Source organism: Papilio xuthus, unplaced genomic scaffold (genome assembly GCF_000836235.2).
Source record: "Papilio xuthus unplaced genomic scaffold, Pxut_1.1 DF827714.1, whole genome shotgun sequence".
Lineage (NCBI taxonomy): Eukaryota > Metazoa > Arthropoda > Insecta > Lepidoptera > Papilionidae > Papilio > Papilio xuthus.
Genome location: NW_013530935.1, coordinates 5,269,996 through 5,297,180, shown reverse-complemented (window position 1 = coordinate 5,297,180; position 27,185 = coordinate 5,269,996). Strand labels below are relative to the sequence as shown.

Below are 27,185 nucleotides of genomic sequence, written 5' to 3'. Positions count from 1 at the left end.
ATCAAAAGGCCGAATAAATCAAGAAAATTACGTAACTTGAACGCTGAGGCGCATTTTCTTCATTTTCATGCGACGACATTAAGCGAAAAAGAGACATAGAATTTAAAGATAATATTTACGTACGTTAGAAAGAGATGGATAGTGTTACCGCGATGCCGTAGCGATCGGCGCAAGCGCAGGCGCGCACTGAAAGCTTCGTTTATCTTCAGTCTTCGCTCAAAGCTCGCGGCGTGTGGACGCGAGTATTGAAAAAATCATTTCAATTTCTCACGAAATTCGATTGATATAATCGAACTCTTTGATTTTGTGCTCGTGGTATACAGTGCAGTGTATTGAATTGCATGTGTAGTTTTAAATCGGACACAATATATTAACGGAGTTTTTTTTTTGCGGATGGCAAGCGGAATCTTATTCATTCCAAGAAACTGGTAAGCAGATTTGTGTTATTTTAAGATATAATTAAATATAGAACATGGAGCAATGCGTATGATATTGTAATTAGTTTCATATTGAACGTGACTCATGAATTATCGGAACAGTTCGAGGAAATTTTTGTCGTCTGGCTAAAAAAAAAATTAGGCTACAAATTACGATACTGAAATTTTTCGTTTCTGTTTATATTATTTAAGTAACGTTATCGTAAGTGCGTTAATTTTTATCATTTTAAAGTCAAAATAAATTCAAAAGAAGCGACCATATTGTATGTTGGAAATTTGTGTGACAAATATTAAGCGTGTTATAAATTTTAGGTAGACAGTAATAGTACTTTAATTTCTTTATAATTATTATTTGGCTTTACTTAGAACAACATTTGAATTTAAACAATATGCACCAAAGGTTGTTGGATTTTGTAATAATTTAAAAAATAAAAGTACTTACTATTTATAAAACTTTGAGGTTTGTTGTTTTTACATAATTTTGTAGCACAAGCCTTTATATTTTAAATTACAAATGTAAAGAATTGTATTTCGTAGAAGGGAAAAACGTTATTTTATTCATGACTTTTGACAATTGTTCAAGCGGAATGTCTCTATACTTTTGAACCCAGGTTTAGATACCTGAAAAACATATTTGATGTACTTACTGCATACACAGACTTGCTAAATGACCATTAAAGCAATCTAAGTGTAGATTCAGTATGAAATATCTACAATAAGGCACTGCTAATCTATTAACGATTTACTACGCCGGTTAAAAATATGAAAAAGGAATTAATAGATGTAAGTTGCTAATTGGTTAATTATAGATCCTTAGTTTAGCTTACTAATACTAAGCTACTAACTCTGAGTGCGACTGTAAGTGCATCATTTGCATGAAACTTTTGTGTTAGGAAGAAACATGTTAAAATAATTATAAATGTAAGAGGAGCCTACGGGGGCTGGTCCCGGGTTCGAACCTCGGTCCCTTTGCCATTCATCGTAACGCACAACACGTGGCTAACAATGTGTTTTTGTTGCTGGCACAGAGGCGACTGTGCAGTCTGTTTTTGATTAAAAATTTTAATCGACTTCAAAAATATTCTATATATATTTACTTTTTTTAATGTCTTGGGAGATAATCAAGCAATAAATTCTAAAACAAAATTTACTTATTTAAGTTGCTTATAATAATATAATGCATCCATTACTATTTTTAGTATCTTTCGTCTATTTGTTTACGGTGAAACGCGAGTTAAGTCATTGGATGGTTAAAATATATTTCAAGCGTTAACAATTATACTCTTGCAAAACCACAATAAAAATAATTAATATTAAAAAAAATACTTTTTAAAAGAATTACAATTCTCTTAATTAAAACATTCAGATGTAACCTACAAATTTTTGTATACCAAATGAAGTCTCCTAGCTTCCTAGTAGTCTCTGTTCTTTCCGGTCACGCGTCCCGTTTGCCGCGCACGTGGTTCCGCAGCAAAAAAAGAAGTCGAAAGAAGATGTTACATTTTAATCTATTGCTAGACGGCAGCTGCCGACATTAACGCAGTTTTGTATAATATACCTTACTAATATTATAAATGCGAATGTTTAGATGGATGGATGTTTGTTTAAAAGTAACACCGAAACGGTTCAATCTCGCTTAAATTTGGCATAATCTAGAAGATAGTCTGGAAGAACACATAGGCTACTTATTAAGTTAATTTTTTAGTTCGCGCAGACAGAGTTGAGAGCGCGAGAGCGTCGGTGGCTCAGTGGTCAAGCACTTGACTTGCAATCTGCAGGTCCTGGGTTGGAATCCCGCCATGTACCAATGTGTTTTTCGATTTTCCGATTTACATATGTACATTTATCCGACGTTCTTACGGTGAAGGGAAACATCGTGATACAACCCCCACATATCTGAGAAGTAATTCAAAGATATGTGTGAAGTCTAGCAACCCGCAATTGGCCAGCGTGGTTGACTATGCCCTAATCACCACTTAGGGTAGGCTCCGAACTCCTCCGTGGGGATGTATAGTGAGCTGATGATGATGAGACAGAGTTGTGGGTAAAAGCTAGTTAATTTCATATTCACGTTCCGGGTTTACATACATTTATTTAGTAAAACATTAATACGTAAATCCTTTGTACGAAGTAAAACGTAATTACTAAGCAAATTACACGTGAACTAGAATCGTTTATCACAAGTCCATTGCCTTATATTAAAGTTTTAGGTTATCTATTACGTGTTGTTACACGTGGTGTGGAAAAAGTTAATACGTATATATCCCTATTAATTCCCCCCTTAATTAACGATTTTGGCAATTTGTAAAAAAAATATAAAAACTAGTCTTATTAATAAAAATGCGAATGATTAGACGAAAGGATGGATCAGGGAGCGTCGGTGGTTCAGAGGTTAAAGCACTTGACTTGTAATCTGTAGGTCCTGGGTACGAATCCCGCCATGTACCAATGTGTTTTTCAATTTCGGTTTACATATGTACATTTATCTGACTTTCTTACGATGAAGGAAAACATCGTGATGAAACCCGCCCAACCTGCATTGGGCCAGCTTGGTTGACTATGCCCTAAGCACCCCTAACTTAGGATAGGCTCCCAGCCCCTTGGTGGGGATGTATATTGAGCTGATGATGAAATAGACAGAGTCTGGAAGAACACGTAGGCTACTAATCATTTTTTTTACCTACTCGCGGACGGAGTCGCGGGCGACAGCTAGTCAGTTATAAAATTTATTGTACGAGATGGAAGAAGGCGCAAGTAAGTATCAAACATATAGAAACATAAATCAAATTTATTTATTCCAAGGTGAGGAAATTCTCAGGCAATAAAGTATGAAGTGGCGACTTGTTATCACTTACAAGACTCGAAGCGATATCGTCGCGAGACTTCGATGATTTATTAATATACGATGACAGGAGAAAAAAGTTGCAATGATATTTGTCGCACTCTGTGTCGCTTAATGATAAGTTAGTTGACCCTTAGTGTAGATATTTATACTAACTGCCGTTAAGTTACGCGCTATGCAATTCAAAAATTGTTTTATTTTTTTTAGGCATTTATTTTTTCAGTTATTGTTCGTATTTCGTAGTTCTGGTATGAGTTAAATAAAATCCAATTATAGGAAATTAGAGTAAAATTCAAAAACTTAGTTACAACTTCTATCTTGGGTTTTTATTACTTAAATTAATATGTCGAGTATTCTACACTGGGTTTAAGTTGATTGAATATTAACATGGATGGATGTTTGTTTGAAAGTAGGCTGAACGGATCTCGTTAAAATTTTGCATAAGTGTAGAACATAGTCTGGAAGAACACATAGGCTCCTAATTATGTTTTTTTTTTAATTCCTCGCGAACTGAGACGCGAGCGACAGCAGCAAATAATAAAGTAAAATTTCACACGTAAACTACTTTGATTGGCGAATTATACTTTTGTTTTTGAAAGCAAAAACAGTGAAACCGGCTTTTACTTTTAACTTTGCATAATAACAATTTTGTAAGTAGAACAAATTCTTACGTATATTTACGAAAATACTTACTCGAAGTATAAAGTTCGGCGTTCATACATCTTTAATTTAAATAATCTACAGCCGATCTCTGTATAAACATTCTTAACGGGTTTGCCGATCTTGAGAACTATTTTCGATTCGTATTTTATGCTGAGTTTCTTTTAAGTTTTTTTTTTGTTGGATCTTCGATTATCTTAAATAATGTTTATGTAAACATTCAAAGAGATTTGTTATTACTTTTTTAAATACTTACTCTTAGCTGTCAAAGGAATTTTGTGGTGTTAAATTACGAATTTTAGTAGTTCATGAAGTAATATTTATTGATATTTTATATACGTTTGTTTAATATGTTATGGTATTTATAATTTTCGTGGAAATATTTAAAAGAATGCATCGATCTTTGGTCGAATTCAATGGAAATTAGTTGTTATTAACACATGTCACCGCCTGATAATATTATTTGTAGTCTATAGATTTCTTTTGGAACGTTTCAGTGTTTAAATATTACTAATATTATAAATACCAAAGTAAAGATGGATGATTAGATGTTTGTTGGAAGATATCTCTAGAACGGCTGCATGGATCTCATTGTAATTTGTTGTAGATGTAGAACATAGTCTGGAAGAACACATAGGATACTTATTAAGTTCGTTTTTAATTCCCCACAGACGGATTCGCTGGGAACGGCTAGTTATAAATTCTCTTCGCCAAATTCTAAATTAAACCTTACTCACCGTAGTTTTTACAAAGTTTTATTTTGGCGATTACTCTAAAAAAGATATAGGTTATACGTCAATAACAAATTAAAAATTTCTACTAGTAATTTATACGATGTGACGTAGATCATTTACCGTGGCTTTCTGAGAACTAAATCATCGTTTAAAATATATTGTTATCTCTGTTTTGTCAAAGATAATGAGAGGGATGATGATATGTTTTAAATAGAGCTTTTAATCTCAGAAACCAATGGTAAATGGGTTAAAATCTTTTTAGATCTGGGTTTATAGTCACAATATACTGTAGTTTAAGAAAAAAACTATATTTCTTTTTTTTACTATTGCCGCTCTAAAGTCTTTTGATCATGTTTAACGGGCAATAACTTTGATATACAACTTGTTTGTAAATGGAAACGCATTAGTGTTAAATAAATTTGTTTTGCTTTATCTGTCCCAAATGTAACAAAAGTTAATTGTTATTTAAAAATGATATCTCAGTACCAAGTGCTACTTAAACAATATATTAATATAAAAAAGTGGTCAAGTGCGAGTCGGACTCGCGCCGAGGGTTCCGAACAAACCTGTAAACCCTTACACCCTATCACTACAATCGAGTCATAGTTAAAAAGAGTATCAGAGTATAGAGTGTACAGCGTCGGTGGCTCAGGGTTCAAGCACTTGACTTACAATCTGCAGGTCATGGGTTCGAATCCCGCCAAGTACCAAAGATATGTGTGAAGTCAACCAACCAGTACTTGGCCAGCGTGGATGACTATGGCCTAATCACCCTTAACTTAACTTAACTTAGGGTAGGCTCCGAGCCCCTCGGTGGGGACGTATAGTAAGCTGATAATGATGATGATGATTATAAATGCGAATATTTAGGTAGATATTTATTAGAATGTATCTCGTGAACGTCTGCATGGATCTCGATGAAATTTGGCATAGATGTAGAACATAGTCTGGAAGAGTACATAGGTTACTATTTTTTTTTAATTCCTCGCGAATAGAACCGCGGGTGACAGCCAGTTATTTGCATATTCTCTCTTTTCATTGTCACTGGTTTTCTATTTCCAAAACGCTATTCGTTGTGCGTTTGACGCCCTTTGCGTGTACTTATCGACAAACTTGCATACTGTATTGGAATCAATGATATTGAATAATGAACCATACGTAATTGTATTACGGTTGATATTTGCGCATACAATATTATTCAATGATCATGTGTTTGTAAGCGGACATTTTTGGTGTATTTTTGCTTGGAACTATTTTTGTTCTGTGGAATTAATGTTTTATTTATAAACAAGGAGAAATTACTTAAAATGGATGCCGATGGCTATTCTGCCTATTGTAAAGATCGTAATGTAGATAAGTTCTTATACTTTGTTTTAAAATAGACAAGTTTTATTTTCATATGAGACACATCCGAAGTTAGCAACGGTACGTATTTTCGTAACAAAGTAACATACAGACGAATTAAGAACCTGTTCCTTTTTTAAATCGGTTAAAAATATGAATATGACATACTAACTGTCGCCCGCAACTCTCCGCGTGGAATTTAAGAAAAAGTTAATTATTATCTCATGTGTTCTTTTAGACTGCGCTCTACATGTATGCCAAAATTCAACGAGATCAGTCTAGCGGTTCTAAAGATATCTTCTTACAAATATCAAACCATACATCCAAAGATTCGCATTAATAATATTAGCAAAATTAAAATAAGAATCGAATCATATTTAAACTTTTTCTACTTTACGTTTTATTACTAAAAAAAAAATTACCAATTTAAAAGAAAAAAACTTCGCTTTATAATATTATTTGAGTAAAATATAACATACCCTATTGTCTGTAGATTTACGTCATACAAAACCTATGATTGACTATGAATTACATTTTATTACGTAAGCTTGTTGCTTATATATTGAAGTTCAATGATTTTCCTTGAATTTTAATGCAACTATATATGTGTTTATGAATATATAATTTGTATGATAGAGGCGCGTAACGTTTAGTTTTTTCGCCGCCAGAGAGCGCGAGAACACCCATTGCATGATAATTTACCTTATCTATATATAAAGATTCTCATATACCAGTATGGTTACTTTTAGTTCATAACTAAAAGTATATGCTTAGTTACTATTGAACCCAAGTAAGACGTATGAGAAAACATTTTGCCAAATCTTGCGTGTTTACAGTCTTGGTCGACAATTTTGTTATATCATAAGGTGGCAAACGAGCGAGCGACCTTAAATCGCTGAAATAGCGAAGCGACCGTTGCCCATAGACATATGCAATTGCATATCCGTTGCCTACCTTTTATCGGCGGAGGAGAGGATGCACAGAAAGAAAATATTTTCCCTTCCGATGCATCCTCTCATCCGTAAAGTCTACTTCCACTTCCTATGCTTTTCTTATGAGAAAAGGGGTGGGAAGGGAAAGAGGACTAAAATTAGGCCTCTGGGGCGCAACTGGGGGTCATCAGGCGAAACGCGGAATTGCTTTCACTTCACGCCTGTATTCTGTGTGGTCGTGGTGTTCACATTTGGAAACGTTTGGCCAAACTTTTGTGTGTTTGTCAACTTATTATTAATAGGGGACGGCCTTGTTGGACAGTTAAGTCCACAATTGAGATGTTTGACAAACAGTTGGTTCAAAGAAATTTGTCAACTTGTTTGATAGTTTACCGGACTACCGTTTTAGACGTGACAATTACGAATGCCATTAATGTTATTCGGGGTTTGTATTTGATTACTTATACATAGTTATCATGTATATTAAATATTACAAATAGTAAGTACAGCTCTGTGCGAAAGCTCAAAAGGTCATTTGTGTATCAGCGCGATACAGCACTTCCTGCAGAATGTCTGATTGCATAGGATATTGTTCGCGACTGTACTGTTTGACAGCATCAATATACTCTACGTGTTATGTAGAAAAAGGTACTTTCGAAGCCACATCAATAACTTTTAAAACAACTCTATTAAATTTATATTATTCTTATCTATAATATTATTTTAAATAAATCTATACTAATAGTATAAAGCGGAAGAGTTTGTTTGTTTAAACGCGCTAATCTCAGGAAGTACTGATCCGATTTGAAAAATTCTTTTTTTGTTGGATAGTCCATTTATAGAGGAAGGCTTTAGGCTATAACATTACGCTGCGACCATTAGTTTTTTTTTAATTCCGCGCTATCAGAGTTGCGGGCGACAGCTAGTTTCAAATATAACACATTACATACAAAATTTTTTAAATAGAGTACCCCTGGGTGCGGAATCTCATGACTCTAGCAACCAGCCGTGAGGGCTGCGGAGACAGGAACTTTCTCAAGATTTGCGCGGTTTCTAAAATAAGAGCTTTTTAGTTATATTTTTATTTTAAATAAAAAAACATATGTCTCGCATTGTACTTTATACTCTACCGGTTTTCGTAACTTTTACGACAATTTTAAAAAGTTTTTTAAACTTCAAAAGGTTATATTACATGTGAATTCATAGAAAATACTTAACACAGTACTTTTTATGGACTAAAAAGCATTCCAGTGAGTTGATAGCATCAGATGGGGACTACAAATGGGATAACCACATCTCTATTACTGAGTTACGTAATACCGCGTCACGTTTTGTAAGTACAAGAAATGTGGTCCAAATATTTTTCTATTTCTATTTAAGTTATTGACAAATACATATACTAAATGATATAAAATACTGACTGAATGAAGTCTAGATCTGATTAGTCAGACTAAATTATTCAAGTCGAATAACCAGGAGCGAAGTTAATAATAAGAAAGATAACAAACTTAAAAATGTATTTGAATTAAGAACCTTCTTATTTTTAAACTTGTTTAAAAATAGAACACATTATAAGCTTTATTATTATAAAATGGAACGGAAATAAATAACTTTAACACTTAATTAACATTTTAAATAACATTGTAAAAGAAATAAACGATTTAATCTTGATAACTTTATAAATATGTCCAACTAGACATAGCGGCGTAAATAAAACGAAAACAAAACGCACACAAACGCATACTTAATTCAATAAAACAAAAACGGTCAGTGATTGTCTTAAATCACATGAGTGGTGCATTATCTTCGATTGTCCAACGACCATAAATATTAAGATCCACGGCGGCGAAACGGAACGCACTTGTCAAAATATCACACGCTGAATTCCACCTTGTGATCTATGTGTTAAGGTTGAATATCGCGTGGACAATTCTGTATGACAAGTGTCATTTCACGTTCCGATACACGGATTAGACGCAATAAATTTCAATTAATGCCGCCGACAGGCTAAGACAATGTCTTATGTCTGATATTCGGCTAGATTATTTCTTGTCTTTCATTCATTACACTTTAAACCTATGCGTATACAAACAAATAGCATTTAACTATTATTTTTGATTTAATATTGAAGCCATTTACGCAAAATCGAAATACGTTGGTTCCATGTATACTTGCTGTCGCCCGCGACTAAAAAAAATATTTAGAACCCATTTTTATTCCAGACTATAAGCTATATCTGTGCCAAATATCATCAAGCTGCTGCTGTTGAGCTGTTGAGCCGTTCCGGAGACATTTTCTAACAAACATCTATCCATCCATATAAACTTTCGCATTTATAATATTTGAGTAAAACACAGCGATAATTTCATATCTGCCTACCTATTATTGTAACATGCTTGAATTTATTTATTAAATTGCTAATAATATAATTTGACTGTCATTTTGAGTCTGAGATGTTTATTAATTGCTCGTTAGATTTTACTAAAATTTTAATCTTGTTATTCACGAAACGTGTCACATAAAATTTATAATAACCTTTTAAGATGTTTGAGTATCATACAAGATGCATAATGCTATCATTAGTCCACGTGTATTTTATGTAATGTGCGATTTGATAAATATTTATCATTCGACACAATGCCGGGGACGAATACGTCCTCTTCCCGAGACATGATCGTAAACATACAACATATTTGTAATCAATCGTCTTATTAACATATAAATGTTGATAACACCATACGATCCGGACACGAGACGACATTTTGACGTAATATTGACGATATCAATTGAATTACAATGTGTCCCTTTAGGATATGGTTATTTGATTCTTTGGTCGGAGACTTGAAGATTTTATGTTCATGGGAATCATGTAAATTGTTGAAACATTATCGTAAATATTACTGACATAGTTATATGTATAAATATTTTATACTAGCTATCACCCACGATTCCGTCCGCGTGGATACATAAAAAACTTAACAGTGTAGACTATGTGTTCTTTCAGACTATGTTCTATACGTATGTCAAATTCAATCGAGATCCGTTCAGCCGTTCTAGAGATACCTTCAAACACCCATCCATCCACATTAATTCCATCTAAACATTCGCATTTATAATATTAGTAAGTTAAATAAAAAGCAGCTCTTCAAGGCATAAATTCGAAAAAAAAATGAATAAATAGTATCCTATGTCCGTCTCCAGGATCTAATATAAAAGAAAGTCCTGTTACTTACACTATTTAGAACTCAAGAACGGCTTTACCGATATGGTTGAAAATTGGTGAGGAGGTAGCATATATATATATATATAGTCATTGTAATAAGCAAGAACGTCAATTGAAAAACCAAGACATTTTTCAATTATTTAATTCTGGTTGTTTTTTCGCGACACTTGGGTTATCTGTTATCGGATTTCTTTAATTGCATTAATAGCCATTAAAAGCCTTTAAATATATAGACAGATTTAAAAAAAAATTATAAATAATTTATAAAATAAATAAAATTAAATATAAAATTCTCGAGTCATTATGGTAGTTACAATACTCCGAAACGGTTTGACCGATTTTTATGCAATGTTATTTACATATTCTGGAAGTATTAGAGTATATATATATTAACTCTGTCCGGACGGAGTCTCGGGTTAAAGCTAGCTAAGGAGAGCTTAAGTATACGTATAGTCGTTAATTCTAAAAAACCTACTAGATCAACTAGACCAAGCCTTGTTATTTTATTAGATACATTAACGTGGGATGTTTCCACCCGTATGTGAATCACATTGTAGATTCTATGAAAAATAATAAAGACATTAACAGACATCGTTGCAAGCGACGACGGGCGCCGAGAGAAGCTTCCACGACGAAATAACTTTTAACATTAACATAAAGTTGAGTGCACATTCGATTAATATTTCTTTGCCGCCATCAGAAATCATTCCCACTTCCTCGTACGTGTAGTGAATTTTATCTTTTGTTTCACTTCGTTAGTTCTCCAGGGTGGGTGTGCGAGTGAGACAACGTCTTATTGGAGTCAATCATCTATATTCGTGTTGCCTACTGGAATATTATCGGCGCTTCCGGTAGTCTTAAGTCATTGACTTGAAGATGTATGTAGTGTTGCCAGTATTTGACTATTATTTATTTTTGACTATAAAAGGTTTAACCTTTGTCGTATTTTGAAAAGTCAGTTATCATTCGATTTGTACTTTTCCCTCGCAATAATTTAAAGTGAATTTTCACTGGCGTAACACTTTAAAAATAATGTTTTTTAACATTCTTAAAAGAATTATTACTAATTAGTATTATCTCTCAGTGTTTTCGAGTCGGTGCAGACTCTACTAAGACTCTCTTTCCACTAGCACAAATAGTCATACGAATAGAAGCAACACAGTCACTTTCGTAACTCCTATGGCATTATTCTATCCCTCTCACTCTATTTGTAATCAGAAATAACAATAGTGTTCTTACTATAAGATAAATTTACGAATAAATAAAATAGTTAAGCTGCAAGTCGCGCTAATGGAAATACTATAAAGTCTATATTCAATTAACGTTCTTAATTAATAACTCTGTAGCATACAATAACGGTTTCCGAAGCTCACTGGATTTGAATTTGCAACACGTACCTCTTTGCTATCGTCAGCTATGACTAATAATCTATTAATGGAAGTCATAGATAATCTATGGTAACTATAGAGTTGTATTTAATACTTTGTAATTGTATAGTTATAAAATAAAAGGCAATGTTATTTAGCATTTACGAAGTTATAAAAGGCAGAATTTGAAAATGGAATATGGATAGTATTACTTCAACTAGTATACTGAAAAAGAATCGATTTTTATCATTAATCGATTTTAATGATGAAAATGTCAGACGAAATATTCGTTCACAAAATTTAACATGAAGAAAAAATCTTTCCTGTCCTTTAAAACTTCTTATGCATTCATTATTTTACTTTTTTCTTAAATTGATTTTCATTTACTACAATAAAACCTTCTTAAACATTAACACTCCTGACCTACCAAAGTTGTCCCGGATAAAAGTTGACCGAAACGCTGTCAAAAGCGCTACGCATACAACGATTTCTGTGAAGGGCCATCGCAGTCAATACGTTTATTGAATGTAAAAGTTACAATCGATATACAAACACATGATAAAATACAAATCTCTACGAAATCTTTAAATTCTAACTTTATCAAATATTTGGAAGAAAAGTTTTTTTAAAGGCAAACAAACGTCTTGATCATCGATGCCCATCGACATTCGCAACACTAGAGGAACTACCGGCTTCTGAAGGACCTTAAATTCGCATTAGTTTGGAAATACTGCCGTGGATAGACCGTTCCACAATGTGGCTGTGCGTGGCAAGAAGGGTTTTAACCTTTTAACTGCCGTTGATTGATATTATGTACGTGTATGCAAAATAGTTTGTTTTTATTAATAAACCTGCTTTCGACATAAATCCTTTGTTCATTATTTGTAATGATCGCATTTCGAAAACTTGCGATAAAAGAGGTTGAAATATGTTTAAATTACAATAAAATTGAAACATCGATTAAGTTTTTTTTTTTATGGTTAGGCTCACATAGTCTAGCAAACATCCAACAATCCAGTAAAAATCAGATAATCTTACTAGACGTGTCATAATTTTCACCTTGTTAAGACCCGTGGGATGTAGGCGTTTCTTGTTGCAATTGATCCTGATTATTATCAACTCTATCCCGCCTTCGGCACTTCAGGATAGATTTATACAGCGACGATAGATAAACGTATCGGACTATTATTACTATATTTATAAATTACTTAACAGATATAACCTAGGTATTATGCCGCGGGTCCTAGGTACGATTCCCAGACGAGATAAAATGTTTTGCAAAAACAACTACAGTTATTCATGGGATAAAGCGTTAAAAGACCTGGTTTGTTAATTTCTGAATGAAATTATTTTCCAGATATGAAGACGATTTTAAATATTCTAGCTTTTTTCATCATCACCAGCTCACTATATGTCCCCACTGTAGGGCTCGGAGCGTATCCTAATAGAGTGACAAGGCCATACCATACTGGCCCAAAGCGGGTTAGTTGATTTTACAATTATCTTTGAATCTCTTCGCAGGATGCATCACGATGTTTATGATGATGACGTCGGATAAATGTACATATGTATATTGACAATCGAAAAACAAGCACATGGCGGGCTTCGAACCCAAGATCTGTAGATTACAACTCAAGTGCTTAACCCCTTTTTTTTTCAGAGGGGAATGCTTTATGCATACTCCGCGCCCCGGGGGGGACGCGGTAGTTATGTGGGATTCTCCTCCATAACGGAGGCATACCCACTAAACCCCTCTGTTCCTCCAACGCATCAGGACGGGACCACGGGCACGCTTTCGCTCTCGTCCGCGGCCCAAGTGCTTAACCCCTGAGCTACCGACGATACGCTCATCTAGTTTTCTTTCTGTTATTCATGAAAGTGAAGTCATTTCTAATTACCTTATTCTGATAATTAACAATAGCAAGGGCGGTAGGTCTTGATAAAAAAGGGACATTAACACACTTGTTAATATAACAACGCGTGGGTCACTGTTTGTGAATGCGCATCGTTATTCTGTTAACCGTTCGATTAACAAGAAAGAATTCTGTCACGACACTATCTAAGAATTCGGAATGATCGCGCGGAATGCTAATCGCGATCGCCGAAGCGTTCGTGACGATGTTAGGATCGTGTTTACGTTTTCGGTGATCAGAATTAGGCCGCCGGACTGTGGGGTATGGTGGTGATTGATGAAGGTGATTAAAACTATTATAGTAACTTTCGATAAATACTTTTCGACGTTCAAATTGTTTTATTAGTATATGCTTGAGTACTTAGTTACTTCAAAAATATTATTTAATACTTAGTGATATTTCTAATAACTTTAAAAGTGAAAGAAAAAAGTTTAAGTTGATAAAGTACTCGTAAAAACGATGGGAAAATTGCTATCCTTTGATCTGACTAGCAGTTATTTTCTTTGAAGTATGGCAAGCTAGTTTACTAAGAATTTAAAATACGTTAGATGTTTTAGAATGTTTTGTATTGGGCATTGCATACTAAATAGAGAACGTATAAATTTTATACTATGCCTATAATAGGCAAATGTAAACCTACGAAATAGTAAAATGACACGTGGGACGACGACGTTTTTTACATCTATACTAAATAATCTTACTAATATTATAAATGCGAATGGATGTTTGTTAGAAGATATCTCCAGAACGGCTGAATCTCGTTGAAATTTGGCGTACATATTGAATATTGTCTGGAAGAACACATAGGCTACTAGTTAAGTTTTTTTTGGAACCGCGATATAAAAATTTTTCTATGGAATTATTAACTAGTGAGAAAATGATCATTGATACGCATAGAGAGGTGTTAAGCGTTCACCATTGTCTACAAGATGTTATCTCCGTCGCGTGTTACATTGTCATTCGGTGTGCACGGCGCGCGTCCTCAGGGAAACTGTGACACGAATCCATAGTGAGCCCTTCTTAGAACTTTGTTAAAAGGGTAAGTCTACATGCAGCGTGGCAAACGTGAACGCCTCACGAACTGCGCGCGTTCTGCTCGCGAACGTCATCACTCACAATTGAAGTACTAAATTCGCTTCTGACTGGATCGAATATTTTACTGTTACAATAATTTTAAAAGTTCACATAAAGTATTAATACATTTATATATTTTAGTCTTTTATTTTTTCAAAGAAAATTTAAGGGATGTCATTACAATCGGAACTCAAAATCTGAGCTGTAATTTAGTAATTAGATATGTATATATTTGTCAAAAAGGTAGTAAATAAAAGTCTTCGACTGTAAGTTAAATTGACTTCGAGCGGTTCACTCGCCAGATGTGAACGCACCCTTATAAAAGCGAACGAAAAAATGTGTCGAAGCGCGTAAAGTAATGTACGACGCAAAGAATTTGTAATCTGTACAAACATTGAATTGAAGATTGATGTTTGTTGAATCATTAGGGATTTTTATCCTTGTTTGTAGGAATGTAGGAGAGTTCGATAAATTACAAATGTAAACAATAAATATTTGTTACTTTTACAATTTGTTTTAAATAGTGTGTTGTAATATATATATAAAATCAATTACTGTTAGTCTTGCTAAAACTCGAGAACGGCTAAACAGATTTATCTTATCAAGATATACAAGACCTTGGTCTTGAAATCTTCGTGGAGGTTAAGGGAAGTTTTAAAAGGTGAGAAAAATTCGAATTAAGTATTTATTTAAATCTGCGCGGACGGAGTCGCGGGTGACAGCTAGTGTTTAATATTATGAAACTATTATTAATGTTATTTTATTTAACTTTTTTTGTGTAATTCGTAAAGAAGTAAAAATTATAAACAAATCTGCGCCTCAAATAATAAGTGTTCTAAATTTAAACGCATCACTGAGATGTATTTTAAAATATTGATGATACAAAAATCGGTTTATGTTGAATACCGCAAATAAAACATTGTAAAGGTGCTACCACACTTGCGGTTGATCGGATCTGTTTTAAGTCCCGTATCGACAGCTTAAAGGTCGGACTGAATAAACTTTGATGCTAACATGTCGTAACATTGCTTTGTTTGCTTAAGATTCGGTTTACATACCCACATTAAACAGATACGACCACATACAGTAAGTCACAGTCGTTATGTTTACTAATATTATAAAGATGAAAGTATTGACTGTCTGTTTATGTCGAATAGGCCTAGAAATTATTGAACCGATTTAAACCCGGGTGGCAGAGAGAGATTTTCTTAATTAAGCGCGTTCAGTCACGGGCAATTGCTAGTTATAAAGAAGTTGAAAATGCATTCTTACGGTGAAGGAAAAACATCGTGATGCAACATGCACATATCTGGGAAGAAATTCAATGATATGTGTGAAGTCAACCAACCCGCACCTGGCCAGCGTGGTTGACTATGACCTAATCACCCTTAACTTAGGGTAGGCTCCGAGCCCCTCGGTGGGGACGTATAGTGAGCTGATGATGATGATGAAAAATGCAGAAACTAGCAAATTAAATAGCTTACGTAATACCGTACTATACAATTTGCTATGAATACTCAAAACAGAATATTGGAATGGGTAGGAAAAGGAGGGAAGAGAATGGGACTTAGACAACCCTATGCTAGACGATTAACTAATTCAGCTTCACGTCTTTACTCTGTTAGGTATTTAAATTCCTTATTAGGTATTTCTCTATACTTTTCTGTCTTAGATCTTCTAAGATTTAAACAAAACTTAATTTTAATTTAAAACGTTTATTATAGAAAGGTTATAAGTTATTATTATGGCTGGGCCACGTGGTTGACTATGGCCTAATCACCCTTAACTTAGGGTAGGCTCCGAGACCTTTGGGAACATATAGTGAGCTGATGAGATATAGAGAAATCCTACAAGAATATGCCAGTTTTATTGTCTTCAAAAGAGTGTTTTTAAAATAAAAAATGTTATAAATTTACACGTTTCAACAGTCTAAAGACATAAGGGATCGTGATAAAAGCAGGGCATTGTATTGTTCACACAATACAGTGATAAAGTAATGTCACTCAAAAACTGCATATTTCATGATCCATTGATACGTGATTTATTTTTTAAACTTTGATAAATTAGGGTATTATTGTTTGCGATACAATAATGTATTAATTGTATCCAGGTGTTTGAATCGAAACATGTTTTATTTATTCCTTCTAAATGCTTTTGTTTTTATACTTCGCGTTGTATTTATGAAATGGATTGTTTTTATTTCTAAATGCATTATTACTCGACTCACAGTTGGGCTCTGAGGTCAAAATCTGTGCTTAAAACCGTCATTCCTGTCTCGTGAAGAACTTACTATAGAAATGATCCTAAGAAGTAAGGTCATTCCGTCATCCCAGTCGTCCACGACAAGAACACATAGGAAGGGAAAATATTCTCTTTCTTTGCGTCGTAAGAGTAGGGAATATATTTGCAATTGCGGATGTCTACGAGCTTCGGTCGCTTCGCTATTTGTCGAATTAAGATGGCTGCTTCTTCATAGATTTACATAGTACTAGCTGTCATCCGCGACTTCGTTCGCGCGGATTAAAAAAAAAACTTCATTACTAACTAGCTTATCCATCCATCCATCCAATATTAGTAAGATTATACTTATTGCATAGTATGTTTGGGTGGTTTGAAATTTTATTATCATAATTTTCAATCCATTCGTGTTACGTTGTCATCTGCATAGTTAAACTAAAAACAGAATACTAAAACAGTACGGTCTTAAAGAAGACCAATTGGTTTTCATCAAACCCCTGCTTAAACAATGGCCCGATCTATTGAGCCGCTCTCAAGCAAATCATGTAGGCACTCAAGTCCGTACCTACGTCTGGTTACTAGGGTTGTCACTTCGAGTTTAATTCGAATTATTTAGGTTTACATGTTACATAAATGAAGCGTCAGCGTTAAGGTTACATTGCTGCCCATATAATGATATTTTATATTTTTGAATTGTTATATTGATAACAATTCAAAGATGTATGTAGACAACAAATCTGAATTTTTCTAACGTTGACTAACGCTACATATTACTTAAAATGAAGTCCCGAGCAATGTGTTTAGAATCAGTAGTAAAACAACACAATTTTTTTTTTCACCGATTTTTACAGCCAGTTTTCGGGTCTACTTTTATTGTACATTGGCAGCCCTACTGTTAACCAATCTAGCGCATAGACTGGCCCAAATACAAAGTCACTATTGTTCCTATACGATGTTTACTCTTGAATTTCGTTTGACCCATTTTATAAGAGCATCCGATTAGTCTGGACTTTGTTAAAATATTGGCAGGAATCAACTTTTTTTACTGACATATTTTTAATTCTTAAACATAAGTTCTCAATAATCTAGTATTAATATTCCTGTTTTATACAAAGACTAGCTGTCGCCCGCGACTCTATCTGCGCAGTATTAAAAAAATTTAAATAGTAGCCTATGTGTTCTTCCAGTCTGTGTTCTACATCTATGCCAAATTTCACCAAGATCCGTTAAGCCGTCCCGGAGATACGTTCAAACAAACGTCCATCCAAACATTCGCATTTATAATATTAGTAAGATAGGAAGTAAGATTTAAAAAATAATAGAATTTACAGGCATCTATTTAAAAAGACTGCAGCGACAATAATAAGTATCAGATTAAAGGTATCTTCTGTGAAAGTTAATCCGTTGTGTTCTATTAAAACTGGATTGTTCTAAGTCAGTAACTGGACTTTAAGTGCTGTAAATTCTAAAGGACTATGAGTGTAAATATTCTTTATATTCATCGGTATAAGCATACGATGTTGCAAATACTCGGACGTTTTCTGCGAAACGAATGGACTTTTCAAAACGTAAACAAACAGAGTTCGCTTCCCTCCGCCGTTCGCTTTTCATTTCTATATTAAGAGCTGACTGAACGCTGTGTCTGCGATTCGAGGAAAACATATTATTTTTCTCAATAATTTCATTTCGATATTGTTACTATACGGAAAAAATTTCATAAATAAGGTTTAGTATCTGGATGACCGAGCTTTGTTCGGTATTTTTTTTTAAATGGTGTCTTTTGGAAATTATTTTCATCAGAATCAATAATATTTTTCGATCTTACCGATAGAAAAAGTTAAGTTTATGTTTAAGTTGATTATCGATAAAACACGAATAACATGACATTTTCTAAAAATTATTCCTAGCTAGATCGACCTATCGCCCCCGTAACCCCCTATATACTAAATTTAATGAAAATCGTTGGAGCCGATTCCGAGATTCCAATTATATATATATCTATTATACAATAATTGCTCATTTAAAGATATAAGATAAAAAGAAATTGAATAAAATTGTAATATAAATAAACCTGTTAAAAATGATTACTCTTTTTTATATAAAACTAGCTCTCGTCCGCGACTCCGTCAGCGCGAATTTAAAAAAAAAAACTTAATTAGTAGCCTATGTGTTCTTCCAAACTAAGTTCTTTCAGCGAGATCCACGCAACCGTTCTGGAGATACCTTGAATAAACATCCATCCATCTAAACATTCGAATTTTTAATATTAGTATGAATAAACAGAATCACCACTAATATTCTAAAGGTTTTGCTTATGAACTGCATCACGAAATTAAAAAAAATCCGTACTTCATTTGTCTTTAACAATTTCAGTGCCATACGCATTTTTTTAGGCAAAAAAAATAATGACATGGAAAGTGTTAATCTGTTAAAAACTCTGTAATACTAGACAAAGTCCATTCGATCGAAAGCGATTTCATAACCAACTTCAAAAATGTATAGAATAAAAAATAAAAAATAAATAATTTATTAAAATCCAAGAACTTAAGTTTACATTGAAAAGTTAAGCTAAGAAACTTAATAGAATTGACAATAAATTCCCATAAGTCACGTGAATGTCTCGCGTCAGTTCTATAGAATTATGAAATTCGGAGCAAATGCACTTTGTCTAGCTCCGTTGGTTACAAAACCATGTGCTACGCCAAATACTAAAGTAACATTTGCTAAGACACTTGGTATGTAAATATAAATGTTAGTTATTATAAAACACTACATCGCTTTACAATTTGTATTTGTCTGTGGCCACTTATTATGAACGTCCGCTAATTGGCAACCTCGTTAAGACAATGCTGCCGACCACTTAAGTGTAGCAACAACCTTATCAGTGCATTACGACTTAAAAGACCCGATCGTTACTAAATCTAAAGAGATGTTTCTCAATGTGTTCATAAAAAATCCACAATCGTGCGGTTTGCGCGAAACTTCTCGCACAGCAGCGTTGTGGAATGGTCTATCCTCGGCGGTATTTCCAAACCGCTCCGACTTAGGGACCTTCAAGAAGCGAGCTTATCACTATCTCAAAGGCAGGCAACGCATCTGCGGTTCCTCTGGTATTGCTGATGTCCATGGGCGTTGTTGAACACCTCGGTGTTCCCGCTGCTCGTTTGCTCTCTTCTGTTATAAAAAAAATGTTTACAAACTACCCATCTTGGTAAAATTGGAGATAGAGAGAGAGAGAGAGAGAGAGAGAGAGAGAGAGACAGATAGAGAGCGAGAGATATACGAGTATACTATGGTAGAAATTAAAACACGACTTACCTTTATCTTACTTCTTACTAATTACATAAATGCGCAATGAATGGATGGATGTTTGAAGGTATCTCCAAAATGACTGCATGGATCTCGCTGAAAGGCATAGATGTAGAACATAATCTTGCATAACACATAGGCGAAGTGTTTTTAAATTCAACGGACGGCGTCGCGGGCAAACGCTAGTAAACATTATATCTCAGTCCATTTATTCACACGCTTACAGTTTCATTATCAAACCGTGGTATATTTAAGGCAAAATTTTGTTGGTAATTTGTGTCAGTTAAATTCATATATTCAAAACATGTACTACACTTAAGAGTAACGGATTTCCTGACCTTGATAAAACTATATTTGAAACAGTTTTCGAAATGATTTATCAATAAAAAGCTTCATATATCAAAGACAAGACTCTTTGAAGTGATTTAAATGTTCAGAAATAAATAACCGTAGTTTAATTGAGGAAAACTCTTTTTTAAATTCATTCTTCTCTTATTAGATGCTTATTAAAGTCTGTTAATCTGCATTTGTAAAATTATTAATAAAAAATTCCGTTTGTTATTTCAAAATTGTACTACTTACTTTTGACGTTGTGTATATTTTAACCGTTATAACTAGCTGTCGCCCGCGACTCCTTACGCGAGAATTTAAAAACTTAATAAGTAGCCTATGTTCCGTTCTGGAGATACCTTAAAACTAATATCCATCTAAACATTCGCATTTATAATATTAGTATTATGAACAATAGCTTACCTCATTACTTCCAAGATTGACTTCCGACTATTATATAGAAAATCTACTAATAAATGCCTAATATTTTACGTAATATGTTCGACAGACTCCCTAATATACAAATCACGATGTATTTAATGGATTGTGAACACAATTACGATCTTAAAAAACTCATTTTAAGACGTAATTCACATGAGATAAGGTACAATTTCCTGTAACGTCTACAATCGTAATGAACCGACGATAGATTTGCGAGACGTTTAAAGAAAATCAGGGGAAATGCTGTCGTTGATTTATAGAATTAAAATAAACACAGAGATTCTGAGTAACGAAAAGTCGAATTACGGAGAATGTCTTTATTATTTCGTAACCACAGAGTTTCAAGCAACTTAATTTGTTTTATTTCTTTTTTTTTGTAAATAACATGATCTTTACTGCAGATGTATTTCTAGTGAAGAGAGGAGTTTTTTCAAAATTGCATTATTCAGAGTGAAATTTATTTCTGTACTTGTAGACTAACTAGCAGTCGCCCGCGACTCCGTCCGCACCGAATCAAAGAAAACTTAATTGGTATCCTAGCCTATCTCTAGGCTATGTTCTACATCTATTCTAATTTCAACGAGATCCATGCAGCCGTTCTGTAGATACCTTCAAACAAACATCCATCCATCCAAATATTCGCATTTATAATAATAGTAAGATGTTCATGAAAGAAGAATAATTGTATAATATTATGTTCGATTTTCGCTTGAATTCTATTGAACCAATAAAATATTAAAACGTATGAGGGATAATTTTACATTATTACAATTTCCAACCATTTATGTAAGTTTGAAAATCTTTTGTATTAACTATATCTTTTATAACGAATCTTACTAACATTATAAAAGTCAATAAAGCAACGCTCAAAAATCAACCTCTACGAAATTCAAAACACGCGTGCGCTGGCCACCGTTACGACCGTAGCGAGGCAAGCTAATTGAATAACGATTCTGTCCGTAGACGACGCTAGTGTTGTACCGCGATTTATCGATAAACGAGACATTTATTGTTATTTAAACGCCATTTATGTTAAGCCAAGTGAGTTATTTAAATATGAAGCGTTGATCGCATCCGATTATCGAAGTCTTGCTGATTTGATGTCATTATATATGGCAGTAAGCCTTAAGGTTTACGTTTGTTATGCAGTTTTGTTGTATTTGTGTTTAAATTGACAGTGATAAAGATTTTACAATATTTGATTGGCTATTGTGAGATATTTTAAAGCCCTGTATTAATGTTTAATACATATATAAGGGGTTTAAAGCTTTTTAAGACATATCAAGAGATGTATTGCCAAAATAATATTTGATTTTTTACTATAATTTATATTATTCAAGAGTTTTCAAAGACGAAAAATTACACAATATAATTTTGTGCTTTTATTTAATTTCAAATAAAAGTAAAAGTGTCTTAGGATTTCTTAGAAAATATAAAAAGCTAAAATTTTGTATTACGTTTATCGATACCATACTTACTTGCGTATATCGACATGGTACATCACTATTAAATCTCAGTAGTAGTTGTTTTTGATTTAGAAACCGCTCGGACAATAGATCGTCTCTAAGCATAGGGGAGGCCATTATTTTGAGTCAAGGCCTTTAGGGAGATTCGATAGTTTAATAGTTAACTAAAGCGGAAGTTTTTTTTTTCTACGGAGCATCGGCTTTGTATGGTGAATTAGCGTCTAATTTGATTTATTGGGTTTTAATACGGGATTATTTTGCAATTATGAGGGTGAGAATTGAAGGAATATTTTCTCATGCTGACTAACATTATTTAGTTTGGTTGTACTTTACTAAACAAATTGATTATATATACTTTAGGTAGAGTTTTGTTTCTGAACTGTCTTATTTTAAGGGTTCTTGTCTTCTTGTCATTCATGAGTCGGTAATTGCTGGGCATAGCCCTCCCCCAAAGATCGCCATGAGCGGTCCTGTGCTACCTCCATTAAGAACGCTCCCGCAACCTTGACCATCCCCCCCAGTATGATGGCCACAAATTTTAGGAGTTACTTAAGGTTATTAATTGGATGGATTGTAAAACTTTAAAATTATCAGTTGAAGTAAAATTCACTAGATTGACAACTATTCGTAGTTTAATCACGGTCTTATTCCATTTGTTCAATTGTTACGCATTTTATTGCAAGATTTCTATTTGTTAGCAATTGATTTGTCTTACGTCGCATTTGTAAGTTAACTTAGCATATGCCATCTGTTTCTTTTGTTATAAATTCAGGGCAAGAAGAGAAACGATGCGAGTTTCATTTATAAAGTACGTTTCGTGAGATATACGGAAGATGGATTTTTCTTTAAGGGTGTCCAAAGTTTTGACTGATGTTAAGGAAATATCGAAAAGAGTATGTGTGAATAGTTTATCTGTAGATTAGATTAGATTATATTCTAGATTAGATAGAGATTAGTAAAGATATTTCCCTTCCGTAAGTAAGCAAACAAGCTGTTTATGCATCCTTTGTCATTCTGTATGTTCTTTCGGTCATTAGCACTACATCTGTTGTCTTCTCTATAGTTCCACAAGACAAAAAGCAGGGAGAGCTTTGGTACCTATTGCCTGCGCTCTTAGGGCGCGTCTTGAGGGGGCGGGGGGCGCGGGTTTTGCGCCGGCGTCGTCGAAGAAGTTGATACCAAAGCGTCGGTGGTGTTGTTGTTGAAGTTTCCACCAGTACCACTCATCCTGATGAAGGGCTCCCGATGGGCTCGAAACTAGTCGGTGCCGCCACCAGACGTATATACGTGAGTGTTTAGCCGTGTTTATATATCAGTTTGAATAATTTAATTAATTAAATAAGTTAACATTACGTTATCAAGTTATTAATTACTAACCTACTTAGAATAAGTAAGAGTTTTTTCAAGCACAAGTTACACCTTAATTTAAAGTTAAACAGTTTTTATTATGTCACATACAATAATGGTTAATCTATGCGCGATATAATTAAAAGGGTCTAGCATGAATATTTGCGACACGCGCCTTCGTTAAAATTTATATACGATTGTTGGTGGTATTTTAATATTTTGTCGATTACGTTACGAAAAACGTTCTCTATATTTGTGATAGGTCCTCTGATTGGTGTAAAAGTTCGCCAGTGTTCGCAACATCTATTATCGTGCTTTGGTCAGTCGGGCATTTGGGCTACGATTTCGCAGAACATACTGACAGACAGAACACAGTGCGGTGAGCGTAAGGTGAATCTACATACGGTAATCTCTATAAATAGTTTGTTTTTACGTGATTTGTTTGCGTATGCTGATTTTTAGATAGAATAATCTAACCTAAATATGAATTGCATTTAGGTTAAAAGAAATCGTAGCAAAATTAAATTCATATATGCAATATAAGTACTAGGTACTACAAGTATATATGTATTTATACTCTATATAATAATAAAATTGGAATGTCTGTATGTAATATAAAAAAAAACATATTTCGTGCACACGATGTTTTTGGGTAGCTAAGAACAATTTTTAAAATTTTTTGTCTGTCTGTCTACATGTCTGTCCTCACTGCCGAGTGTGTAACGGCATTACACATTTTGACCTGGACTTTGACGAGAAGGTAGCTGAGGCACACGGATATTATGGGCTAGTTATTTTAATTCTGCGCTGACGAAGTCACAGGCGACTACTAGTCTGTATAAAATACAGAAATAGAGTAATACGTTAATGGTTTGATTACATGAACACGCATTTCAATTGGCAGATAAAGACAAACAACTCCGACGTATTTATGTAAATACGTCTGTCAATTATCTAAGGAAATGTCTGCATGATTTTAATGCATTAAATTAAATAGTGATAGTCGTATATTTATTATACAAAAAATAGAATTTTCCAATCAGAAGTTTACTCGAAATCGTCAAAATTTTAACTCGAGCTTAAAGTAAAAAAAAAATCTTATAAATACAAGATTATTTTATTTATTGACAAAAAATATTTCTACTTTTTAACAAATTAATATTGTTTTTAATTACGAAAAAAAATTGTAATTAAAAAACACATGTCTGGTAAAAATTTAACTTTACACCGTATATAGATAATTTGCACGTCTTTTTTATCAAGAACAAGTTTAAGACATGATAAGTAAAATTAACTCTTATTCCGACTTAGTAAAGCTCAATTTTATTTGCGATGCACTCCGCCCCAGTCTGAACGTACCCTAAGAGATAAGTACCCTAACCACTACACTAGTTATATGGTCATAAGTGATGCACCACTCAGCTCTCTCTCGAGAAACTTTTATGGATTCCATTCGACTTAAACAAGGCGATCGATTGATTGGCTTGATTTATTACCGTTTAATTCACTTAAATATATCAAATTTAATTGATGTTACACATTTTATGGACATGATCGAGTAAAATAAGACAAATCAACGAGAGATACGACTGCAGCTTGCGTGTACTGACCGGTTAGAACCTAAGGGCTACTATAAAAAAGTCAATGTTTCAAAGACATTTTATCTTAAACATACGTCAACCATTTTATACCGTGATTATAACTGTATAATCTGCAGATCCTGGCTTCCAATCACGCCATGTACCAATGTGTTTTTCGATTTCCGATTTACATCTGTACATTTAACCGACGTTCTTACGGTGAAGGAAAACATCGTGATGCAACTTGCATATATGTGAGAAGAGATTCAAAGATATGTGTGAAGTCAACCCGGACTTGGCCAGCGTGGTTGACTATGGCCTAATCACCCTTAACTTAGGGTAGGCTCCGAGCCCCTCGGTGGGGACGTACAGTGAGCTGATGATGAGATATTTGACAAATAAAAATTTAAACTATATTGTATTGTGAGGTATGTAACCACTTTGACGTCCATAATATCCTTTACCGGCTTCCAAAACGTTAAAATACGTGGCTAACTAAACAGTGTCTTACTATTTTTTTGGGGTAATATAGTAATTGTTCATAGTCATCCATACACAGGATTGTATGTTAAAATACTATTAGTTTCAAAATGACTTTTCAAATTTTTATAAAATAGTTATGACAGACGAACGGGGAAGAAAGTGATCCTATATGGGTTCCATATTATTCCTATGAGGTATTGAACTCTAAAAAATGAAATTTTAAAAAGCTTAACCGTATTTTATTGAAATTCAGCGAAGTTTACAGTTTGCATAAACAATTTACAAGATCGAAGACGTAATAAATCAAACTAAAAGTAATATAAATTTCGCTAAAGTTCCAAAAGGTTTTAGTCAACCCCATTACCATAAAGTTACTCAGAGCGGCACGGTCCCTTTTTTTTTCAGAGGGGAATGCTTTACGCATACTCCGCGCCCCGGGGGGGACGCGGTAGTTATGTGGGATTCTCCTCCATAGCGGAGGCATACCCACTAAACCCCTCTGTTCCTCCAACGCATCGGGACGGGACCACGGGCACGCTTTCGCTCTCGTCCGCGGCCCCGTCTGCGCCAGCTGCCGAGGCAGCTCCCACTCGGAGAGTGCACGGTCCCTAAGAATTAGAAGTAATGGATTATCTATTATTAGAACTGAATAAGTAGAGAGGCCAGACTTTGCGGCATGAATACTTTGAGTAGGTAAGTACAGAGGGACCGCAGTTCTTAAAGATAAAGAGTTTTTCATAATATCTAACTTTAGATATCGTCAGTGGGTTAAACACTGAACATCGAAAATTCCGTTTTAGATCCTACAGGGTTAGACAAGGTGCATTCGCTTTGAAGCGATTCCATAGCGAACTTCAAAAATTTATAGAATAACTTTCGATCGTCTCGTGATTGTAGCGCGTCACTTTCATACATTTTTGATGTTCGCCATGGAATCGCTATGAAGCGAATGCATTTTGTCTAACCCCTCTAAAGTGTTAATGCTATTCGAAATTTGAATTATGTAGAAACACATTCGAATTTCTATCTCATAATAACCAGGACATGTTGTCGAAGGTATTCAAATATATGTAAACTGGACACTCTCGATGGGATATATCAATGACTTTTATAAATCGACTGGCTATAAGACGTGGTATTTTGTGCCTATTTGATTTTCACGATGTTGACGCTGTTGGTAGAGGTTTGCAGTAGTGGATTCGAACTAATATAAATAGAATTAATTGTCACTTAACATCAAGAGATGCGATTATATCGGAACGACACAAAAGCTGTAATTTCCAAGCAATCGCTTATTCATTTGTAGATCAAAAGCATATCGGTCTAAAATAGAAAGTAAGTTCTTTCATGTATGTTTCTGTATTACTTTCGTAACTTAAGTAAACTAGTCACGACTAAAGTATAATTTAATTCAAGTAAGGGCAGAAATAAAGTGAATTTTATTTGACGTATCCGCGACAATTTT

The 27,185-nt window shown here is 34.1% G+C and overlaps 1 protein-coding gene across 3 annotated transcripts in view; it reads left to right on the top strand.

Annotated features, from left to right (window-relative positions):
• The first annotated feature begins 221 nt into the window (after positions 1–221).
• Btl (fibroblast growth factor receptor) overlaps positions 222–27,185 on the top strand; it is a 74,008-nt gene continuing 47,044 nt past the window's right edge. For 2 of the 3 annotated variants that reach the window (XM_013310807.1, XM_013310809.1), the window contains exon 1: positions 222–428. The gene's annotated coding sequence lies outside the window, so the exon portion shown is untranslated. Of the gene's footprint in view, positions 429–23,337; positions 23,598–27,185 lie in introns of those variants that run through there. The other variant, XM_013310808.1, reaches the window with a different exon arrangement.